The sequence below is a fragment of the Gopherus flavomarginatus genome, unplaced genomic scaffold, assembly GCF_025201925.1.
Source record: "Gopherus flavomarginatus isolate rGopFla2 unplaced genomic scaffold, rGopFla2.mat.asm mat_scaffold_215_arrow_ctg1, whole genome shotgun sequence".
NCBI lineage: Eukaryota > Metazoa > Chordata > Testudines > Testudinidae > Gopherus > Gopherus flavomarginatus.
The window spans coordinates 133455-143044 of NW_026114827.1; the positions used below are offsets into that span (position 1 = coordinate 133455).

Sequence of the window (9590 nt, forward strand, 5' to 3'; positions counted from 1 at the left end):
CGTCTTCTGGAAGTGGTTTAATTTCAGTCACATTGTATTACAATCACATTATCAATAGAATGAGACAATGAATGTCTCAAAGCCCAGCAGGTCATACAGGATAGAGGCATACAAGGGGCTGAAATGTGCCATCTGAGACAGACAGAACATTTGGGAACTTGCATCTCCCATCCCTGGCCTTCCATGTTATGATTCCAGCTGTGTGAGCTGTTTGTATGATGTTCCGACATGATGGGGAAATAAAGTTTTGAGTCAGTTTTTGCTCCTGCAGATTCCTTTGCAGTTACAATTATAATGACATGAACAAAAGAGAGGCAAAATAAAAATAATCCCCAAATTGCAATACAGGTGGGGAAAGAGAAGATCACGGTTAAGCCAAATACATCAAAATAAAAATTAATACTAAAAGGGGAGGGGAGAAGAGATCAGGTCTGCGGAGATCCCCTTGATATTTGAACTCAAATTGTTAGAATCAAAGTTCAGACTTGACCCTGGAAAACCTGCAACTTCCTGTCTCTCTGAACACCTCTGATGAGCAGGATCAAGTTGGGACACCTGTTCTGCTTCAATAATTTATTATCTCTCTGTTCTCTCCTTCTCCCCACAATTTCTCGTCTCCAATGTCTCTGTCTTTCTCCTCTTGCTCCCTCTCCCCTGCCCTTTACCAGTGGCAGCGACTCACAGGGCTTATCCCCTAGTAGCTGGTGCTCATTTTCAATCAAATAAATCAAAATGCTTCCACCTGCAAGTGGATTTAGCCCAGGACCCTCAGAGTCAGCAGCTGTTATGTCCCCAACTCTCTGGTCAGGTGTCTTAGCACTGAAAGACTCCTGTTTAGATCCTAAAATAGCACTTTTGCAGCAGGGGGCTCAAATTTTGGACCGGACATTGTAGCTCCACCGTTATTTTATTGAATTGCTTCAAAACAGCAAGTGTAGAAAGTCTCCTAAGTGCCAGGCTCTCTTCCTTGGAAACAGCTGCCCCTGTTCTGCAGGAGTCTGTGCGTTCCACACAGCAACGTACAAACCTGCTCTGAGCTGAAGGGGGGTCAGACAGTGATGGTAACACAAATCTTCAGACTATTAACTCAAGTCCCTTCCTTTCTTTAACCCAGGACGTGCCAGTCACCTGTTAGCCATGGTGTTATCTTCATCTTCAAATACCTCTCAGGATATTTCACAGATGGAGTGAAACCCCCACCCCACGGATCCCTGTTGAGACGTTATACCGTACCTGCCCCTGGAGACTGTCTGGTTTTATACTCAGAGCTTTTTTCTTCAAACCCCTTATCCCAATCTCTGGGCCACTGCCGCATTTCAGAGTTTAGAATTTACTCTCATCACTCTCGTGTGGCACTTTCCATGTGAATGAGACAAAGCAATGGGGGAAGCTCCTTGGCTAATGAAAACTGGTGCGTTGGGTGAGGCCTGAACTCATAACCCCAGCAGTGCGCCTCCCTCACTAGCCAGTTGTATCCCTACAGGTGCTGCTCAGACAAGCTTGGGAAGTAGGCAGTTACCTGTGTCTGTGATTAACAAAGTTGGTGGCTATTTGAATGGCTGATGATTCAAACCCAGGTGAAGATAGAGGTGTTTGGCTTTCTTGTAAAGAGAATCCAGTACATTTTAACAGGCAGGAAAATGCCTCAATTCTGGCCTAGCCTCATTGGGCAAGCATAAGCAATAGTTTCACCTGGTGTGTTGGTGGTATAGTGGTGAGCATAGTTGCTTTCCAAGCAGTTGACCTGGGTTCAATTCCCAGCCACCACATTGAGGTACTATTTTAATTTCAGTCACATTGTATCAGTTTATCAATGGAATGAGAGAATCCATGTCCTGCAGATCATTAAACACCCAGGGGAGGAATAAAGGGGCAGGACTATACTGGGAGCAGGTGGAGTCACCCTGGCATTACAATGTTTGGGTTTTTTTTCCCTTACTTCCCTCTCTCTTTTAGACTCAGAGCATTTAAGGTTAGAAGGGACCAGTGTGATCATCTAGTCTGACCTGCTGCATCTTGCGGGCCAAAAGAGCCCACTCACCCACTCCTGTAATAGACCCGGGAGGGGAGGCAGCTCTGTGCTCTGCCCCTACTCCAGGCAGCGCATGATGGCCCTCTGCCCCCCCCAATGGGTGTGCAAAGTTGTGCCAGCAGCACTAAGGTGGCTTCCTGTCCACTCTGCCTCTGTCCCTCTCTGCCACTCCCAGAAGTGTCTGGCATGTCCCAGCATCCCCTGGGGTGGGGGGAGTGTCTCCATGTGCTGCCTCTGCCCCGAGAACCAACTCCACAGCTCCCATTGGCCAGGAACTGCAGCCAATGGGAGCTCTGGGGGCCGCGCCTGCAAGCAGCGGCACATGGAGACTCACTGTCCCCGCTGACCTGGGAGCTGCTGTCGCAGGGTTGTGTGTACCGGTCACTTTGGGAGTTGCAGTGCCCGGGGTAAGCACCACCCCTCCTGCACCCCAACTCCCGAGCAGAAAGCCCGCACCCCGCACCCAAATTTCCTCCCAGAGCTTTGCTTGTCTTCCTTCCACCCAGAACCCATCCTTCCTCTCCTGGGTTGCAAGTAGCCACCCCTGGGAAGCCAAGAGGAAAGCACAGGATTATACCTCCCAGCAGCCAACCGCATCTCCCCAGACTTTGCAGAATGTAGGGTGATGCTCTACTAACCCCACTTAGCCACATTGAGGCGCTTAGCTTCTGCCCTGCCTTCCTCAGCTCGACTTTCCTCTTTTGCCCCATTCTTGCCTCACTTCCTCCTTTGGCAAGTCACACAAAGGAGGCCAGCAGGAAGAGCCGGCCTCCACCAGCTAACCTCCCAGGGCAGAGGAGACCAAGCCACAAGGCTCCAAAAGGTGACTGGCCCAGATCCTCTAGCTTTCCCCTGCTGATGCCAAGGCTTTTTCTCAGCTCATTTCACCACCCTCTGTCCTTCAGGGGTTGCCTTTATCATAGGTACGTGACAGTGGCAGCAGTAGGAACTTTGCTAGACAGTCAAGGAAGCTGGGAAAAGTGAGCAATTTTGTTCCTGGCTGGTTTTGAACCAGGGACCTTTTGTACGTTAGGAAAACATGATAACCACCACACTACAGAAACTGTGTCAGACAGCTTTGCCCCTCCCTTCATAAGAGTATAAGAATGGTTATACTGGGTCAGACCAAAAGTCCATCCAGCGCAGTGTCCTGTCTGCCAACAGTGGCCAATGCCAGGTGCCCCAGAGGGCGTGAACCTAACAGGCAATGATCAAGTGATCTCTCTCCTGCCATCCATCTCCATCCTCTGACAAACAGAGGCAAGGAATACCATTTCTTACCCATCCTGGCTAATAGCCATTCATGGACTAAACCCCAATTAATTTACCTAGTTCTCTTTTTAACCCTCTTATAGTCCTAGCCTTCACAACCTCCTCAGGCAAGGAGTTCAACATGTTGACTGTGCACTGTGTGAAGAAGAACTTCCTTTTATTTGTTTAAAACCTGCTGTGAATTAATTTCATTTGGTGGCCCCTAGTTCTTATATTATGGGAACAAGTAAATAATTTTTCCTTATTCACTTTCTCCTCATCCTTCATGATTTTATGTACCTTTATCATATCCCCCCTTAGTCTCCTCTTTTCCAAAATGAAAAGTCCTAGTCTCTTTAATCTCTCCTCATATGGGACCCATTCCAAACCCTAATCATTTTAGTTGCCCTTCTCTGAACCTTTTCTAGTGCCAATATATCTTTTTTGAAATGAGGAGACCACATCTATATGCAGTATTCAAGATGTGGGTGTACCATGTATTTATATAAGGGCAAATATTCTCTGTCTTATTCTCTATCCCTTTTTAAATGATTCCTAACATTCTGTTTGCTTTTTTGACTGCTGCTGAACACTGCATGGTGGTCTTCAGAGAACTATCCACGACGACTCCAAGATATCTTTCCTGATTAACCATAACTAAATTAGCCCCCATCATATTGTATGTATAGTCGAGGTTATCTTTCCCAATGTGCATTACTTTACATTTATCCACATTACATCTCATTTGCCATTTTTTTGCTCAATCACTTAGTTTTGTGAGGTGTCTCTGAAATTCTTTCACAGTCTGCGTTGGTCTAAACTATCTTGAGCAGTTTAGTGTCATCTGCAAACTTTGCCACCTCACTGTTTACCCCTTTTTCGAGATCATTTATGACTAAGTTGAATAAGATTGGTCCTAGGATTCACCATTGGGGAACACCACTAGTTACCCCTTTCCATTCTGAACACACCGATGGGTGAACCTGGAGAAAGTGATGGCAACCCTTCGATGAGTCAGCTGGCAGAGCAACGGACTGGAGCTGGAACTCAGGAAGTCATCCTTATGTTATCCTTCTGATTCCAGCTTCAAGGAGAGCTTCTTTTTCTTCCCCTTGGTGAGAAAGAGCAGGAGAAGAAAGAAAGATCAGGTGAGTCAACTCTTGCTTGGGAGCCACCCACTGAAAATGTAAAAACAAAAAAGTAAAGCCATAAAAGACTTCAAAGCCCACCAGGCCCAACCTCTCTTCTAATATGGCAGAAAAGCCACACATCTCCTGTCTTGGTAGGGACATCCTATTGCCCCACAAGAACTGGAAGGTCATGCTGAGCCTCAGCAGCACTCGTGGAGCAGCGGGAAATACATGGCTGAGGAAGTTCCCTGTAGCCAAAAGATAGGTATTGAGCATCACAGCTTTGTAGGTAATTCCAAGGTCCACTTACGCCACCGGCTGAGCCATTCCTCACAGGCCAGCAACTGCTTCTCCCAGTTTGCGTTCCTCACCATGTACCCAACTAAATGCTAGAAGGCCCAGCTCATCAACCTGCCCACTCTTGCAGCCCTCCTCTTCCACCCTGACTGATAGGGAGGAGTATTAAGCTTCCCTCCCTTAGGCCTTTCAGCATTCCTGGGGAACACCAACACCGCCCAAGTGACTTTGGGCCAGTTGGTAAACCAATAGGGCTGCCTCCTAGGCCAGGCTGCAGCCCAGCTTCAGGACTCAGAGGAAATGGAGCTCCCATCCCTACCTACAGGACTCCAAGCATGGCCAGCCTTCTGGATAAAACATCCCCTCTTGTGCTCAAGTCACAACAGCTAGCAGGCAAAAGGCAGGCTTTCATATCATTTGAGAGAGCAAGACAGAGCCTTGGAAGACCCAGCAGGATTAGGTCGCACAGGAATTGTCCTCAGATCCTACTGAGACTTCAACTCAGATTGCAGGATTCAAAGTCCTGAGGGCTGCCCTTACACCATTGTACCAATAGGGAAACCCCAGATCTCTGCTGAGTTCTGGTGTGGATTACCCTGCGGGTGCAGCCCTGCATTTGCTCACCAAGTTGCCATGTAACAGTTTGCTGCAACTCCCAGAGGCCTTTCTTAGTCCAGACTGAGAAGCCAGTGGCCATGTGAGGAAGTTGCCCCTTCCGTCCTAGGCAGTACATGGCCCTTTCTAGGAAAGATCAAGTCCTGGAGGAAAAAAGACTGTTGTGAAATAACATCCTGAAGAGATGCCTTTTTCAGGTGTTGGAGGAGTACCATATGGGGAAATGCTCCCTTTTCACCTGACCAGGGATGTGAACCCTGGACCCTCAGATTAAAAGTCTGATGTGCTACCAACTGCGCTAGCCAGGCGTATAGAAAAAGGGGCAAGTTTGATGCAGAAGAGAAACTAGTCAAGAAAAAGAGGGCAGAAAATTTGCTACTCTTCCTTCTTTAGCAGCCCTAAGCCCATCTTGCTTCTCCATGTGACACCCAGAGACATTCTTCTTTTTTTAGTTAAATATCAGATCCAGGAGAAAACATAGTTATACAAAGCAAATTAAAATTGACCTGTCTCATGCAGTGCTACATTGACCTCTATTCAGACTGAGCCTAAGGGAGGGCCTTCCTTCCTGATCAAACTTGCCCTCTTGTGTGAGTCACAACAACTAGCAGGCAAGAGACAGGCTACCATGTCATTGGAGAGAGCAAGAGGAAGAGTTGGAAATCCCAGAATAATTAGCTGGTAATGAAAGGACTCCACCATTCTACAGGGGCTAGAACGTTGATTTCAGGATTCATAGCTCTGAATACTAGCCCTTACACCATGGGAGCAGCAGGGAACCTATCAAGAGAGTTTGACTTCTGGCATGAAAGACTCTGTGGGGACAATTTTTTCTGTTAGGGAATACCCAGTGGGAACATGCCTTTCTGGCCAGCCCTACATTTGCTCAAAAAATCAGCACACAGCACTTTGTTGCAGGCCCAGAGGCCTTTCTTCCTTCAGACTGCAATGCCAGTGAACAGATGAGGAAGTAGCACCTTCAGTCCCAAGCAGTAAAGGGCTCTTAGTAGGAAAGGCCAAGTTCTGAAAAGAAAAAACTGAAGTCAAAGAGAGCCCTCAAGAGATGCCTTCTGAAAATCGTGGGGAATTGTCCTTCTCCATCCGGCGCCCTGAGGAGGCCTTATTCTTTTTTTAGTTAAATAGCAAATCCAGGAGAAAACATAGTTATACAAAGCAAAACGAAATCACAAACAGAAATGTCACTGGAAATACAAAAATTAAAAAGGAAAATGCAATTCCCATCACTTTATCATGTCTGGGCCATTCCTGTATCGAGAGCACTTGCTAAGGGCCCTGTGTGCTTACGAGAAACCTGTTCCTGGAGAAACTCATACAACAGCCTGTACAGGAAACTCAACTGCTCCCAGGTGCTGCAATAAAACCCTTTCCCTGCTTTGACGTTGCACTCCATATGTCTTCATTAAAATATGCTAATGAGTGTGAATATAATGTAACTGAAATATGCTTTATGCATGTAAGGTAGCATTACAAAGTGTATAATCTACTGTGTGTGTTCATCGTATTTGTGTGAACCGATTATTCTTGTATCTGAAACTAGAAATATGAAATATAACTCTGAGGTCGTGTTCTAATGATGAAAAGTGTGGGCCATTAATAGTAGTTTAGACTCTTGATGTCTCTCATTAACCAGGACAACTGATTGTAGATGGCTCTGTCCTGCACCATCTGTGAGTCAGGCCAGGAAGAATGAAGGCTTGGGGTCTCACAGGACATGTGAGCATGTCACCTGGTACAGGAATCCATCTTAAACCTGGGGCTCTTCCCCAGGAGAGACACAAAAGATTCCTGCCTTGTACCAAAGTTATATAAGGGGATAGAATGGAAGAAAGGTGGCTGCAGTCATAAGAAATCCCCTAGCTACCACCTGAGCCGGAACAAGGATTACGCCAGGTGAAAAGATTGGGCCCAGACTAGAAATAAGCCCAGTCTGCAAAAGAAGCTTATTGGAAGATCTCTGAGGGTGAGATTTTATCTGTATTGAGTTTCATATTGTATTAGATTTAGACTTGCATGTTTTTGATATATTTTGCTCTATGGAGAATACAAACTCCATAGAGAAGGAAAAGTTAATGCCTTAGAAGATTCTATGTGTGTGTGTGTGTGTTAGATGGGTGCGAAGGTGTCTAGAAAACACTCTTCTGTAGTCTCTTTTCTCTGATTTCCTTTAGAAAAATTGAACCAGGGAGCGAAGACCATTGTCTTGTGAAAGGCTTGAACTCAAAGCCTTCAGATTATGAGACTGAGACACTACCAGCTGTGCTAAGAAGGCTTAGAAAAGAGTTAGACTCAATGCATATAGAATCTATAGCCATGACCGAGCCAGGGGTGCACTGGAAGAAGCAGGGGGATATGGTGCCCAGACACCTTTCCTGGCAGCTAATAGATCAATTTTCCCTGACAGTGAACAATCTACTGGAATTCATGGCAGCAGAGGGTGGATATTTCCAAGCTGAGCACCCACTTCCACATTTCAGAACTTATTCCCCTTTTCCTAGTAGGGTACTTTCCATGTGAATTGGGCAAAACAAGCTGGGGAAGATACAGGAGTAATACAAACCAGTATTCAAGGTAAAGCTTGAACTCATAACCCCAGCAGTAGTCCCTTTTGCACTAACCAGTAGCACCATTGCAGTTGCTTTTTACGCAAAGCTGGGAAGCAGGCAATTATCAGTCTCTGTGGTTCACACCTTTGCCTGGTAATTGAAAGGCTGCTGGTTCATACCTAACTAAAGATGCAACTTTTCAGCCATGAGACTCCAGGATATTTTAACAGGAAGAAAATCTCCTCATTTCTGGTTTAGTCCCATTTGACCCCTTCTGCCTGTCTTTTCCCCCACACCACCTCTTTCCTTCCCCATTGAAGCCATACAGAGAGGAGCCCCAGTCACTGAGAAGTTCCCTTTTCTCCTTCACAGAGGGCTTTAACGCCCCTTATCTCACTCAGGCACACACCCACCCAGAGTTTAAGAACTGTCCCTGTTCCCATTGGACAGATGAGAGGAGCCTGAGGTCCAGAGAAGGGAAATGACTTACCCAAGGGCCTACAAAGCAAAGCGGTGGCAGAGCCAGAAAAAAAAACCACCAGTTCCGACTCCTGTTCTAATGGACAACAAACTCCCCAGACGCAAGGATAGAGCCCAGGAATCGAGATGGTGGGGAAATATCATTCAAACTGTTTCTGTCAGAAAATTCCATTCAGACTAAACCAGTTTGTTTCTCGAAATCATAACAGGTGGGATAAAAGTTCTTTGCAAAAATATTTTGTTGCAAAACAAAAGCATCTCATGTCTGTCACACTGTGTTAAATTATCTTGTCGCACACAAAGAGGAGACACTTAGATCTCAAACATTAAATAAGATGCTTCAGTCTGAGCTAAGTCGTTGCTGCTCTTAATAGTTTCAAAATAAAAACATACAAATAAAATAGACTATTTCAGCTATTCTATTATGTGTTAATCTGCTCTGAGTAAACGTAACGGGACACCTCATATTATGCCCTAATCCTAGTGACACTCTCCAATAGATCCCCATCCTCCACCCACTGTGAGGTAGGTAGGAGCAGATCATTATTATCTCTACTTGAAAGAGGGAGAAGCTAAGGCTGAGAAAGGAGAATTGACTTATCTTATGTCACACAGCCAGTCAGTGGCAGAGTTGGGAATAGGACCCAATAACCCTGATTTTCAAACTAACCATCAGAACTTGAATTTCAGACATTGAATGACCTGAATAAAGTGCTCTCAGATGAGCTCCAGACCAACAACAGTGCACAGTAATTATTCAGCAAGTATTTGAGGAGTACTGCAATGAACTGCTCAGAATCATGAACTGCTCAGAGACAATTAATGCAGAGAAGCAACAACATTTGTCAAACATAGAACTGGTTCTGACTTATTCCTTGATCTTAAAAGAGAACAACAAGGACCTGAGTCTCCTCCCTGCCAATCAGGGTAGAGCCTGAGGAGGGAAGGCTGAGGGTTCTCATCAGAGAGCACAAAGGATGGGCCAGGTCACCAGTGGGGATCACTGTCAGAGCACTATTTCAGCCCCACAGGTTTGGATGGATCACCCACAGTGGGAGCTGCAGATCACTCCCCTGCAACACACACACACACACACACACCCTGGTGTTGGGAGGGGAACAGGACAAAAGAAGAAAGAGACAAAGAGAAAGGAGGGAGGGATGGATGGAGGGAAAGGTGAAACAAAAAGGACAAACCCTAATGTCTCCAGTGATTCGAAGG

General features: G+C 46.0%; 2 non-coding genes across 2 annotated transcripts; one reads left to right on the top strand and one right to left on the bottom strand.

Moving 5' to 3' along the window:
- The first annotated feature begins 1697 nt into the window (after window positions 1–1697).
- Window positions 1698–1769, top strand: TRNAG-UCC (transfer RNA glycine (anticodon UCC)). The gene has a single exon. It is a non-coding gene; the product is annotated as a tRNA-Gly (tRNA).
- Window positions 1770–5560: 3791 nt separating this feature from the next.
- Window positions 5561–5633, bottom strand: TRNAK-UUU (transfer RNA lysine (anticodon UUU)). The gene has a single exon. It is a non-coding gene; the product is annotated as a tRNA-Lys (tRNA).
- Window positions 5634–9590: the final 3957 nt, after the last annotated feature.